Raw genomic sequence first — 14,199 nt, 5'->3', positions numbered from 1 at the left:
GCCCCGGGCCGCCTGCGCTCCCCTTTCCCTCCCCAGAGCAGCGGGGCCAGTTGCTCGCCCTGCCCAGGCCTCCTCCAGCCCTTCCCACAGGCCGTCTGCCACTCATTTCTGCCCCATCCATCCCTCACCTTTTCAAAGGGCTCAAACAAATGAATTTCTGACGATTATTAAGACTAAACTGTGAGGTATGAAAAGCCTTGCTCGTGCTTTGCTTCACCTGTTTCTCAATGATTCCTGACTCAACTGTTCCCTGGGGTCCCCTTGTCTGTTCAGATTGAAACGCTCCTCAGGCTCCCGAGGTAAATCACTGGGAGCAGACTCAAGGCCTTCAACTCCTAGAGTGGGAAAACTAGGATAAGGGGGGGCTCAAACAAAGAGACACAGAGACCCTGTTACAGGGAGGATGATTTAGGAAGGAGGCACCTGGACTTTCCTTCACAGCCCACACTCTGGAAAGAAGGTCAACCAGTGAACACTGTGAAGAAGACTGCTTATTTCTGCCCTTAACCACCAAAGACCCTCACCCTATTTACACTACGCATGCTTCGACTATGTAAGTGAATTCCAGGAATTCATAAGACACCCGTTTCTAGGAAATCTAATGGCTATATATGATTTGTGTGTGTAAACCGATGTCCCTTACTAATTCTTGGGAGCCCTTGTGGGGGAGAATCCCCGGGGTGACCTCAGCACTGCTAATAAAGAATACCTGCTTAACAATATTTAAAAAAACCCTACTGTCAAGTCAATTTTTTTTGTTTATATTTCCTGATCAGAAGTACCTGCAACCCTTTATCTTCCTTGAGCTGGGGCAGCCTTGGCCTTTGAAAACTGTGCCCTGAGCCTCTTCAGGAGGCCGTTGCCTCCAGGCACAGCCTTGCCCTGTCCCTCCAGTTGGAGCCAGGCCTCTGGGAAGCAGCTTTTTGGTGCTACAGGGATGGAGCTCTGGCCTGGGGGCTCAGAGCAGACTGGGGAGCAACATCCTCTCTGCAGCCTTGCGCTTCTGCCCCCCTCAAGGGAAGGCTCAGCCAGCCCAAGCTGGTCAGTCCCCAGCTTACACTTCAAAAGGACAGGGAGTACAAGCAGCTTTTACTGATTTTTAGCTACCCGTTGGCCAAAAATGGCCCCATTCTGTCCAAACTGGAGATGCCAAAAATATACCTCTAATTTACTACCTAAAGCATAATAAAGAAAAATTACAGATTTTACCTATGCAGATATACTGCATAACAGCTCATCCCTAGTCAGTGTTTATGATCTTATTTATATCTGAACAATTGAGGTTTTATTACCAACTGCTACAAAACACAACCACAGATTTCCTGGCTCTTGCATATAGAATAATTAACCAATAACAAGCCTTTATAGCATCTTTTTATGAAGAGATAATAGTAAACGTGAAGCGTTGCAGTGGTAGATTGTATCTGCCCCATATAAAAGCAAAGCTGGCAAAATGCAATTATTTGTGTGACATCAAAACAGAGATTCTCCGTGCAGATTTGAAAAACTAGAGAATGAGCATGCTAATGAAACAAACTGAAAGGAATATTTATGATACAGTGACTGTGACACTTGCAAAGTACACACCTTTCTCAAAAAGAATGACAAAATACACTGCACACTTAGTTTAGAAAATCACTTAGTTTAGAAAATCTCTCCAAAACCACTCTTATCTATATGGTTCTCGACTGTTGCAGGTAATTTTTGCAAGTCTTTTGTTCCCGATACATGTTTTAAAACTGTTTTTTTCAGTAAATGCTGCTACAAAAACCACCTTTAACTTAGAAGTTACTATCTGTCAACAGTAATAGACCATAGATTGTAAACAGAGATTAGTGCAGATTTGCAGCTACTATCTAAATCCACCAGTCATGAGTTTCTTTGGTTCACTGCCAATAACCTTTGGGCTTCTGTACAGGAACAGGTTCAAATGTACTTTAGAAAGATTCATATAGACTAATCTCTGAGGTTTTCTGTATAGAGGAGTTTCATCTTTTGATCTAGTTTAGCAGAGGCACATTGTATACCTAACTTAAAATGGAAAAGTCTAGAATAGAAGAATTCTATGCACTTTATAGCTATATTCATTACTGTTTTAAAATACAATTATATATGAACAAAAAAAAATCAGCTATGGATTTGTCAATGCTGGAAGGAAATAAGCACAAACATGGGCACACACCAGGAGCTTCTTTTACTCATCTTCCAGGTATCAGATAGGTGCCTGGCACAGACCTGCTGCTTGTGTCTCCAGATCTCTCATCTCATATGCAAGATGCAAAGAGCTGAAGGCAAACTGCACCGCTGGATATAAGCCCTCCTTATCTAACCCATATACTATGGGCTCCCCACGTCATCCAGACATTCAAAGTCAAGCTTAGCCTTCTTCTGTGGTTGTTTCTCCTGGAGACAGATTTACAGAAAGAGATATAATACTTATGTCTCATCTTTGTGTTGGTTACAGGAATATTTTGCTGTAGTCTTCACACAGGTTTCATAATATACTTTTTCTGTACTTTGATTGAGTGATATTCACATTTTTTATTACTGAGCTTTGAAGTAGCAATCAAGAAAAATTTGAGTAAAGCCATGAGTTAATCAGGATAAGAAAACTTTCAGGAAATCAGAAGTTTCCTGAGACTGAAGAATGAACATGTGTCAGTTCAGAATCAGTATGTCATGCACTTGGAAGATTTACAAGAACTGTGTGAAAAGTTAAAGACAAGTCTCTTGAGATTATTGGCCATTTCTTGACTAGTTTTTAACAGAAGGGCTCCAGAAGTGAGAGGTAAAAATTGGAATAAAAAATGAAGGAAATAAAGTCAAGGATGTTTATTGTCAGGTCGAGTAGGGAACCATGCAGAATATTGTGCTGTACAACAGCAGGTCGTGCAGATAGTTCTCACAAGAAGAAATCACAACTTTTTTGATATGCTAACTCTGGCATAACTGAATTTCATTATAGCACTTCTACATTTTCATGTAAGCCTGCTTCATTTCCATCCTGACCAGGATTCTGACAAATCCACATAACCAAAGGATACTCATGCATGCTCACTTGCTGTCTTAAACTCTTGAAGGATCACAGGGGAGGCCAGTGGTGCTCAGCTTTGCCCAAAGTTTCACTCAGGCACCATCATTTCCATGCTGAATGATACTCCAAGTCAGTCTAGCTTCTCTCTGAAAGTAGTTGCATTTGTGTCAGTGTGCTAAGCCAAATAAGTACTGTGTTGTAGCTTCTTTTAAAAGCTTAATTTTAGAAAGAACCATATATTTTGCAAACGGTACTGAAAACACAGTGACATACTGTCATTCTTAATTTAAAACCCAAATACCCAAACCTTGTGATCAAACACTGCAGCTCTAAGGATTTAAAACTTAACTGGGCAGACTACAGCAGCAAATGACGATCATGCCCAGAAAGTAGGTTAGTGTGTTACGTTTGCTGGAGGCTTGTGAGCTGCTCTGCTAGACACCAGCTGCTGCATGGGCACGCAACCAGAAACAACCTGTTTTAGGAATAGAAATCACCCAAGTTCTTTTACAAAAGTTTCTATAATCCACACTGAAACCGAAATAAAAATAGTGAAAAGAATAGCTTATTTGCACGCCTGTTTGCAAGTGCCTTCCTTTATAAAAAAAGAGTTAAAATGTGGGTTTATATGGACAAATCTTTATGAGATGATATCAACATTTTAAGAAATGCAATAACAGTCCAATATTATCTCTGCAGAAATAAATATGAATGCCTAAAGGGAGTAACTCCAAGTATGTTGTAATCCTATCCTTTTGTTTGATGGTGTGAGTATATAAGATGACATATTACAGTTGGTTTATATATATGCTAGGCATATGTCTTACAGACAAAATTGTTAATAGGTACTGTTAACAGTGCCCATTAAACTGCAAAACAAATATAAGAAAATTATTGATACGGATACTTCTTGTGGAAAGAGCCACCACAAAGGCATGGTAGTAGTTTTTAACTTATTTGAAAATAATTTATGCAGAGGTGCTGTACTTCTGTGGTATACTCTAGGAATGTTATTAAAATCCCATTGGAACCATGTGTTTTAATCTATAAATTTATATAGATGTGTAATTTCTAACTGTACCAATTTTTCTATCATTAACTTTTTGATTAAGTTTTCAGTCAGGGCATCATGAGGGATGGCTGGGAGCCACCGGGGTACAGTAGCCAGCTGGGCAGGGGCCTCACCAACCAGCTCAGCAAGGCAGGACCCAAGATGGCAGCCGGGTTCATCCAAGAGTCCACATCATCGGGCAAGTCCCTGGAGGTGAAGCAGGTCCAGGGTCAAGCCAGGTCAGGGTCCCTGGCCAGACACAGAGGCAGCGGTGGCTGCAGACCAGCACGCCTCTGGCATTGCGCAGGGAGGGATTGAAGGGCCAGGGCTGAGCTTAAACGGGCACCTGGGGCCCTGGGCAAGGGTGTGGGTGAGGCCCCAGGTGAGGCTGCTCAGGACCATTAATACGTATTAGGGTATTAATGTATTAGTGCCCTGACACTTTCGATACGTAACTATGCCCACTAATCCATAAAACACAGATTATTCGGTCCTCTGATTGACTATTACCTGATCAGCATTAAAAATAAATTGCCAGCTAATTCAACTTCTGTTTACTGGTTTTGATATATAGGTTGCCATTCTGGGGAAAACAAAAAAAGAAAAATTCTCTGATTCAGATTTTTTATGTCATAAGCTATTTGGTAAATGCCACAGTAAGTAATGAAATCCTCAGAAATGGCTCTATCCACTTAAGTTCTGATAAATATCTTTGAGTTGAGCACAAAATAAATTGTCTTTTAAGATGTCATCTGTAATAACTGCCCGTCTGATTACCTGCTTTAACAAATACATGCCCTCCACGCTGAAGAAAACACCAACCTTAGAGGAGAAAGGCTGTCCAAAATGGCCAGCTGAAGATTTGATTTAATCAGAAAAAATAGCTGATAATAGAAATAACTGATAATAAGTTAGTAGCTGAGTTTTTGAGTTTTAATACTAGAAGAAGCTTCTGTAGGTTTTTTTTTATCAGATTTATAACTCAGACAGGCTACCTATGGAGGCTGCAGAATGCTCTTTGGAAGATTTCCAAGCAGGCAAGCAAGATTTTGGTCAAGGATTGTGTAGACATACAAAACTCTGCCTCAGAGCAGAGGAGGGGATTCAGTGACCGTTTAAGCTCCCCTTCAATCCTGTCTTTCAATCATTCATACTTTTTTTATGTCCATATCTCCTGTTTCTGCTACTGGCAAGTGCCCATTTTTTTCACAGTTTTAAGAAAATCTGTTCACCCCGTTGGCAGGAGGAGGAAGTGGGTTTGTTGCAGTTCCTCTGCTAGGAAGGAAAACTGTAAGAATGATAAAGCTTACAAAAGGGGCTTTGACCAGTTTCCTCCACCCTCTTTGGATTTTGTCTGTGCGGCCTAGGATTCATGCATAGATAAAACAATGCTTTAGCTTTAGCAACCTTATCTCCCTCTTTGATTCACATTTGTGACAACCTTTTACAGAGACACGCTTCTGTTAATTCTTTTCTATACTATGCACAGAGGGTGTAAACATTATTTTTAAAATGTTAGATCAATGGCCAGTGAACCAAAATATGCAGAACTGACATGTTCTCCGCAATTTGAATTGTTTCCTTGCTCTCGAAATGTCTGTTTTTTTAAACACATACTTTGTGTTTACTTTCAAGTGTTGCTATAGCATCGCTTGGTCACAAGAGGGAACTCACATATCAGTCTGTATGATTTTTTTTTTTTTTAATATTAAAACTGAGGACTCTGCAAACTAATACAGAGAATATGTTACGGTCATGCATGTGTGTGAGACATGTAAGCGTGCATCTATAAATCTATATCTATTTATATACCCGCACCTTTTAGTTACCAAGGAGTAAACCATTCATAGAAATAAAAAGCAATAACCTGAGCAGGTATGAGAGCAGAAAAGAGCTTTAGAATGGCCCAGAAATAGCTTTCTTATACTCCAGGTATATGCTCATGGGTTGTGGCTTATCTGTGTTCCCACACTGCAGCTCTGTAAATCTCAAAACTATTATTAACTTACAATATCAGGACACAGACGGAGCAGAACATGCTCCCTCCCAGCAAAGCCTGACCAGCAGGGATTACTCTCACCAATAGTTTTGAGCAGCCCTTAGTTTTAACTTTCTGTTTTGAGCCCAGGATCATCTTTCACCTTTGCAGAAGGTCCTTTGCCAGCCAGAACTTGATTGTACTTGGGATCTGTCCCAGAATTCAAAGTATTGAATGTACATGCATATTGTTTGATTGTTAGCTCTGTTCTTTAAAGAAGACTCAAACACTAATTAATTTTCCATTTCTGCTAGGTGCCAGTGGCAGCAGCATGTATCGTATCCAAGCTGCTCGAGGCTCATTTTTCTAAAATAAACAAACATATAAACTCAGAGCTTTCTAACCTGAGAATTAACATTATTCTCAGAACTTGGTGTCGCATATGTTCCTATACTGATGTTCCTTTCCCACTGGTCAAGCAATTGGCCCCCAATCCTGTTAATGGATTTGCAAGTCCCTTCAAGCAAACACATAACAAATGCCCCCAATAAACTGAACACAGTATGGGAACTTTTCTTGGATCGTTGCTGCTGTTTCTGTCCAGCTGCTAAAGACAGCTCATGCACAGCTTCTAGGATAACCCCTGACAGTTCAGTAGCTGGATTTGGGGCTGGATTTGTTGATATTTGAGTTTTAGGTGCTCAGGGTGGCTGGTTTCCTAGGAATCGGTAGCAGCCTTCCTGTGTGGAAGTGAACTACCTTGTGTGTCTGGTTAGTCCCTCACACAGAGTCCTTAAGCACTTCTGTCTCAGCACAAATTGTAGCGGCCCTTTAGCTTATCCCATGGCTGTGAACCCACTGCACCGTGCCAGCATCAGCTACATAATAGGGTCGTAGTTGCAGCTTGCGGTCCTGGGTTTTTGTTGTTTTTTTTTTTTTTTCTTTCAGATGTACCATATCTGTTTTGCACATTTTCCCGTTTGTCCTCTGGCCCTGTGAGTTCCTTAGTTCCCTTCAAGTTTCCATCCAGTTCAACCACTACCCTTCAGATACGGTACATGCAGGACATCCCCACCGTGGCCGTGGCACTGCTGCAGGCACAGTGGATGTTGAGGCACATATCGGTGATGTGTTGCAATAAATATGGGACCCTTCAGAAAAGAGAAGGTGTCACGCACCGTAGTGCTGATTCCTAGAAGAACTACTGCGTATTTTGTTTGGGATCTGGGAGCAGATGTGTGGAGAGATGTGCATGTTTCAAGAAGCACAGAGTGGATTCAGTTCAGCTGATTTTTGTTTACGCAATGAAAGACACTTTAGATCGGAGAAGGCAGCTTTCCTAACCTGGGCTTGCTTGCTGAACCGTGGTATCACATGGATCTCTGTCAGTTTTGATAGATGGTAGGGCTGCTGGCCTTGAAACTTCTAAGAGAAATTTACACATAACTAATCATTATCTATAATCTGCATATCTGATTAATTAAACAATCTATTATTTAATTTAGTTGCACCACACCTGCATACCATTGTTCTGTTTGTTTAAGTTGGTGGGATAAGAATGTTTGCACAATCTAATTTTGAAGATCTTGAAAGTCTGGAATTCGTCCAAGAAAATTACAACTAATAAGGTTAGACCCCAAGGCAGGTGTACAGTCATGAACATGTCTCATGCTGTTAGGACTTATCCGGTGGTACCACAACCTGGGTGTAAGCACGAACACCGTCAGAAAAGCAAAGACCCTCTCAAGGCTGTATCCTTTAACCGCTATATTTTTGTGTGCTGTTGGTGATTCTGGACTTTGTGTCTTGATATATTTTTTAGATGCCCTTTACTAGTGTATATGTGTCTTTGTTATAAATCTAGCCAAATTACAGGACTGGATGGCCGTCCTTGGAAGGGAGTATGTGTTAGGATACTGTTGTTATTCTGTGATTCTGGGCTCTAGGCAATCTAATCCTTGTGGATTAACCTGCAATAACTGGTCTTCCAGCTTGATCAGCAATTTTGATAGGGGTGACTGCAAATATATAGTTAGCAAAGTATAAAGTAAAAGCATGACCATAACTGAACTTAATTTCATAATGGAGCCAGAAGAATGCCAGCTGTAGAACCATGTGGCAGTGTTTGGTTCATTCCAAGAAACTTTGAGGAAGAATTGACTGGGACCAAAAAGCATTCAGTCTTTATTATTAATTCTCCTAAGGTTTTCTCAGAACACCTTATTCAAAAAGAGTTTTTCCTTAGTTTTCAGTTGTTGAAAAACATTTACGTAAGTTTTCAGTGAGAGCATGAATAGATATATATATTGCTTGAAAATATTTGTTTTGAGGACGGAGATATTTAGATCATACATGTAGTATGAAAAAGATTCAGTTAGATCTTGTAAGAATTAATTATAGATCCATCTATTATATTTTCCATGTCAGACAAGACTTGTAAGGCATCATAGTTATGCCAGGTTTATTTCATTATTGATAAATCTGAACAGGATGAAGCATGTTGCCACAAATACTTACCTGAGTGTTGATTGAAAAGGTACCTTTAATGAACACACTTAGAATTTTTCTTTGTGAACAGAAAAACTGACAACTTGTACAATTACAATTTCATGCTATGCCTAAACTTACTTAAGTGAGAGCACCCAGTCCCGTTCTTCTTCGCCCTCTCCCAGCTGTATGAAGAGTTGGATGGAAAAGGAAGGATTATTTTTAGGTTGGACACTTCTCCATCCCGCACAGCCCCATGATTCCTGCGTAGGAAGTTCTTTAGCATGGCCAGGTTGTTCCAAAGCCCCAGGTATTTTCTAGTCAATGGATCACCTCCTGGGGACAGCAGGTAGCAGAGCTGTCAGCACCGGTCAGGATCTTCTAACCACCACGCCCTGGAGAATTTTTGAACCTTCTGTTACTGTTACAGTCAGTCTACTTGCCAGTAACTTCAGTTACTTTGTTTATGGCAGAAATTCAGTCTGTATTTTGACTCCGTACATTTTTATTGTCTTCATAAGGTATTTGTATTCAAGAGAATGACTTCTGCTAGGACATGTAATTTTGATAAAATTTCTCTCGTATCAAACAAGTATTGGACTAGGCTTCCCTAAGCCTCTGCTGGCCACTTCCTGATGCATCTCTCACATATACATTTAGACAGAGGTTCTCCTCATTCTTTATCTAATAGTTCCTCTTCCTTATATCAACTAAGTATAAAATAACAGATAAAATCCCCTGTTCCTTTCTGTAGGTGGTATTGCCTTGCTGTCTGCAGTCGTGAGGCAATACGTGCTCTTGCCCCTGCTTCACCCACACTGCTCCACTTCCCCGGTGGTTTTCCCTCACACAAGGGATTTCTCAGTTTACTGCCTTGGGAAACTCTGGTTCCCCACAGCCAGGTTGTTCCAATGCCCAAACATTTTCCATCCACTGGACCACTCCAGGAGGCAACTAGCAGGGAACAAAATTTTCAGCAGTCATCGGGATCTTCTGGACTTCTGCTCTGTCCCAAGGTTTGACACAAAGCTGAGCTGGTGGAGGGTGGCAAGAACATCTCCCACAGCCACACTGAGCAGCAGCTCCCACCTAACCCAAGAAGTCTGCTAGATTCTTGACACTTTTTTCTCATCTTTGTGCCCCATGTAAGTGGGGGCATTATATTGAAATATGCAGAATATGTGCTATATACACATAGCTTTTCTTAATAGTACATAGATCAGTAAGAGGATTATTGTAATGGTGAAAGCTGTATTAAATTACCCTTCGCCTGGCCATCTTGTCCTCCATATCACAGAGTCTGCAAGGAGCAGGGAGGCCATACTTTAAAACACCTAAATTTCCCTTCCCTGTACCCCAAAACTGTTCCACAACTTTTGCTGCCTCAGTCAGCCACCAGTGAAGGGGGTAGCTGGGTCCTAAATCCCCGTTTTCTTAAATCATTGTGAAATGTGCTAAAACAACTAGTCTTCAGGGGTGCTTGCCTCTGAATAGATGATAAGAATTTCATGCATTTTTACACTTTTCCTTCTTTGTGAACACCATAGCTTTTATTTATTACTGAAAATGCCTTGTGGTCAATGGGGATCTTTAAGTCTTCATGCTTTCTGTTGTGTTTTACTTAATAATATCATGTCAGGTGTATGGAAGCACAGCAAAATGAGAGTGAGAAACTTTTTCAGCCACCGTGGAACAATCTTATATCTCAATGGCTGATTTATATCCTGCCTGAAGTCGATGTCGGACAGAACATCTCTCTTCTCTCCCACAGGCTGCTTGCAAAGTCAGAACTAAGCTGATCATTATCTGCATCTCTTAAGTCATGATTTCCCTCTTATTTTTCTCTTTTACAAATCCAATTTTGTGGGGAGTCAGGGGAAACTCCCCTCACTCCTGGGCTTTTTGTTGACCTATTACCCCTGGAAAATATTTATTTAGCCTTAAAGTTATCAAATTAAAAACTAGCAATATGAATGCAATAAACAAATCAAGGGCGTCTGTTTTCTTGTGAAGCCTCTTGATGATGTTGTTTCTGACATAAATAAAAATCTCACTGATATTTTACGTGAAAAGATATCTTTAATGTAGTTTCTTACTTATTGTCACTTTTTCTAGATTATAACCTGATATAAATTTAGGATTGCTCCGTGTATTACTACACTAGTAGATTTAAGGTAGCAGAAACAATTCAGACACATTGCTCATTTGTAAGCATCTTTGATTTTTAAAGCCTGTATGGGAATTAGGAAAAAAGACCATTATGGTGACCTAGGTGTTGTGTTAGTGAAGCATTTTGCCTTCTCTTTCCAGCCCTTTCACTCCTTTGGTTGCCTGAGCTCTGCTGCTGCTGCAGGAAGAAGAAAACATTTATCTTGTATCTCATAACAGTAGTGTGAACATTCAGGATTATTTACAAGAGTTCATCTAAGATGACAAAAGACTGCTGTTTGAGCTGGTGCTTGGTGTGCAACTTACCCTACAGTGTGTCCATGAAGATGCTGTAACTCATAGATCACTGTGGTTACTTCCATGAGAGATGTACGTAAAAGTCTTGGGAATTTTTAATTCTAACTTTTAAAGGTTTTTCAGTTGATCACATCAAAGGTGGGAGACCAATAAAGAAGATGGGAAGGGATCTATAACCAGTTGTGGGCACATGTAGGCTTATCTGAGGAAAAAAACAGACTGGAAATGCTAGTTCTTTTGGCTTTAGTCTTCTCAGTAGCACCACCCGATATCATGTGTGCTGTCATTGGTGTCTTGGTGATGTTAAACTCTGGTGTGTGTAGAGCTCTGCAAGCAAGTGCTATCAGTCTTCAGACAATTGTAAAACGCAGAGTGTTGGGGGAGAAATGAGTTACCCCTCTCACCAAACTCTTGTTTCCTTTATTTTCTGTAAAACTAGGAGAGTGAGGCTTGTCCACATGCCTCAGGAGGGTGTTGTGAGGATTAGCCAGATAAGATCAGCTTTCTTATACAAATATGTAAAACTGCTTTTAAATACAGTGATTTATGACTGGAAAGCATTTGAATGGCAGCCCAGTGCCTCTCCTTCCCATAGCATGGCATATAGCAGACTTGTTCTTACAGGGGTGCAAGAGACTCAGGAAAAAACAAGAACATACCAGATGCACTGGGGCAGCTCTAGCCCCTCCAAAAATAGCTTCTAAACCAGTGTTCACCTATATGTTATTGGAGACAGCTTCTTATTAGATTGTTGACACTGCTTAGGGCTTGGGCTTGTCCTGCAGCAGGTCGTGGAGTTATGTAAATTCAGGGATAGTGGACTGGAGCACAAGAGCTTTGGCTCTGCTGCTGTACTTCTGCCTTTATAAGCATCCTAGCAGAGAGGCAAGCATATAAAGCTGTCCTAGCCAGGTTTCTGAAGACAACACTAGAAGTTCTGTAATAGCCATGCTACTAAGTGGATGTCCGAACTAAGAGAATACTCCTGTGGGACTGCAGATCTTGTGAATGGGTCTCTGCCTGGCTGCTGTCAACATCAAAACCTCTCAAAGAAAGGGATGTATGCTGGCTGGTGTAGCAGGACTGGGACAGTTCTTCCGTGCTGAAAAGTAGCTTCTGAAGTGCCTTTGGGTCACTCATAGCATACAGTTTAGCATTACTTCATGCTAATGGGAAAAAAATCATATAGTTGTGGTGTGGAATTGGTCTGTACATTCCCAACCTTTAACTCTCGTGAGAAAGACATTGCTGGAGAAAGAGGTGCTACGTACAGAGATAACGGTGTTACTCAGTTTGCAGAAAGTAGCCACTCCTACCCTGCATCCTCAGATATCGAGGGCTTCTGTCTCAGAAATCATAAAACAAATAGTGTTCAGAGCCTCCTTTTCCTGATGAGAGTCATAGAAGTGAGGCAAGTGTGGAACTGTACAAACCTGAAAACACGAGCACATCTTGCCATGGACACCTGGGCAGGTCGGAAGAAGGGCTGTTTCCTAAAACCATGGTTGGTTATCAATCTCCCATTGTAAATGTATTCCACGATATAATCGACTTGTGCAGGCAAGTCATCTTGTATACCAAATGTCTGACCTTCTTCACCTCCTCTGTGCCCCCTGCCCTATGCCACATCCTCTCCATCAGTGTAGCATGACAGGTCCTGCTCGGGAGTTGCTAGAGAAAGATAAATGAGATAACAGAAGAAGGTAATTGTCACAGTAATTAAGTAACTCAGTGGATTAGTTTCCTTTTGTTTTCATCTGGCGGTTTTACAGTTCTATTGTGAACCAAACTCCAGAGAGAATGAAGAGTCCCATGAGCAGCTGGGTCCCACATCTGCTCAGGGGTGGCCCAGGGCTGGCTGAAGGGACGTTTGCTCCCACCAAGGGACATCCAGCCTTTCCCACCAGGAGTGCCCTGGGGCTTGCAAAGCCTCACAGGTTGTTCGAGTCCCACAGAGAAGATCTGATTACTCCCGTGGGGAGGCAGAGGGCTAAAATACTCGAGGATGGAGGACTACCACCTTTCTTGGACTCTGGATCCAAGGGGGCTTGGGGGAGGTCACCAGAGCAAGAAAACACTTGCCATCAGCTCACAGATGCAAGGGGTACGTGTAACAATGACAGACAGCAGTGGAGACAGGGATTTCAGCTTGCACAGTTCTGCACTGAATGCTTTAAGCACACAACAGTCATTTCTCTCACACGGATTCCGAACCGAGGCATCAGATGAGTAGATATTTTGCAGATATATCTTCTGCAGTTTAGTAAGTTTGGTTGTTTTGCAGAAGTTATTTAACTGGAAGCTGGCTGGCTGGCTGCTGCCATTTGACTCCTGCCAGCTTATGTTAGGTAGAACTTAATTTATTGTCTTTTGCTTGTGCCACGATTTCACAATTATTATATCTATTTCATAAATCTAATGAAGTTGTTTGGAAAGTAAAAGTATTAAACAAAGAATTTTCTTTTTCCTTGCAGCTGCTGAAAACACAAGTTAGAACAGCTGTCTGCAGTCCAAGGACCTGGGAAGTCTTTTGCTCATCTAAAAAAATGAATCAACATTTTTCACATTTTATGCTTACTACAGATAATGACTAGACACAATGCTGGTGAGCTGCACAAAGGCAGGAAAAGCAAAGCATCATGGAAACACCAAAATAGCTTGGAGTTACACTTGGTAAATATTAACAAGATTGAATATCGGTATTTGGTGAGGTGATATTTGGAAATTTTGAGATCTGACATCGTAGATGCAATAAGGTCTGTGGATGTTAATGAGTCTTTTTCTTCTGTTCAAGGCCAGGAGCATGCATAAGCATTCTACTGATTTGTCAGCAATGTGGATGATTTTTCTTTGCACTAAAATCCACGAAAAATGGTTATTTAGGAGAAAGCTGCCTGAGCTGGACTTGGAGTAGAAAATGTAGGAAGATATGAAAATGTGAGAAAGGCAACGCAGTTGTTTTACTTCTTGGTTTCATTTGCGTAGGTGTTACCACAGAAATAGTCTTTTGTATTTTAATAGTTATTATCTTTTGATTGTATTTGAAGCAGGTGGCAGACTCACATCAAGAAAATGCATTTGTTGCGATAAATATTATGTAAGTTTAACTCCTTTTATATAGCTGTATCAGGTGCATTTGCTACAGTCTAGTTCTGTCTTTTCCCACAAGCCCATACTAATGGA

This window comes from Athene cunicularia (genome assembly GCF_003259725.1).
Source record: "Athene cunicularia isolate RWA chromosome 13 unlocalized genomic scaffold, athCun1 chr13_part1, whole genome shotgun sequence".
In the NCBI taxonomy this organism is placed as follows: Eukaryota; Metazoa; Chordata; class Aves; order Strigiformes; family Strigidae; genus Athene; species Athene cunicularia.
Note: the sequence above shows the minus strand (reverse complement) of the source record.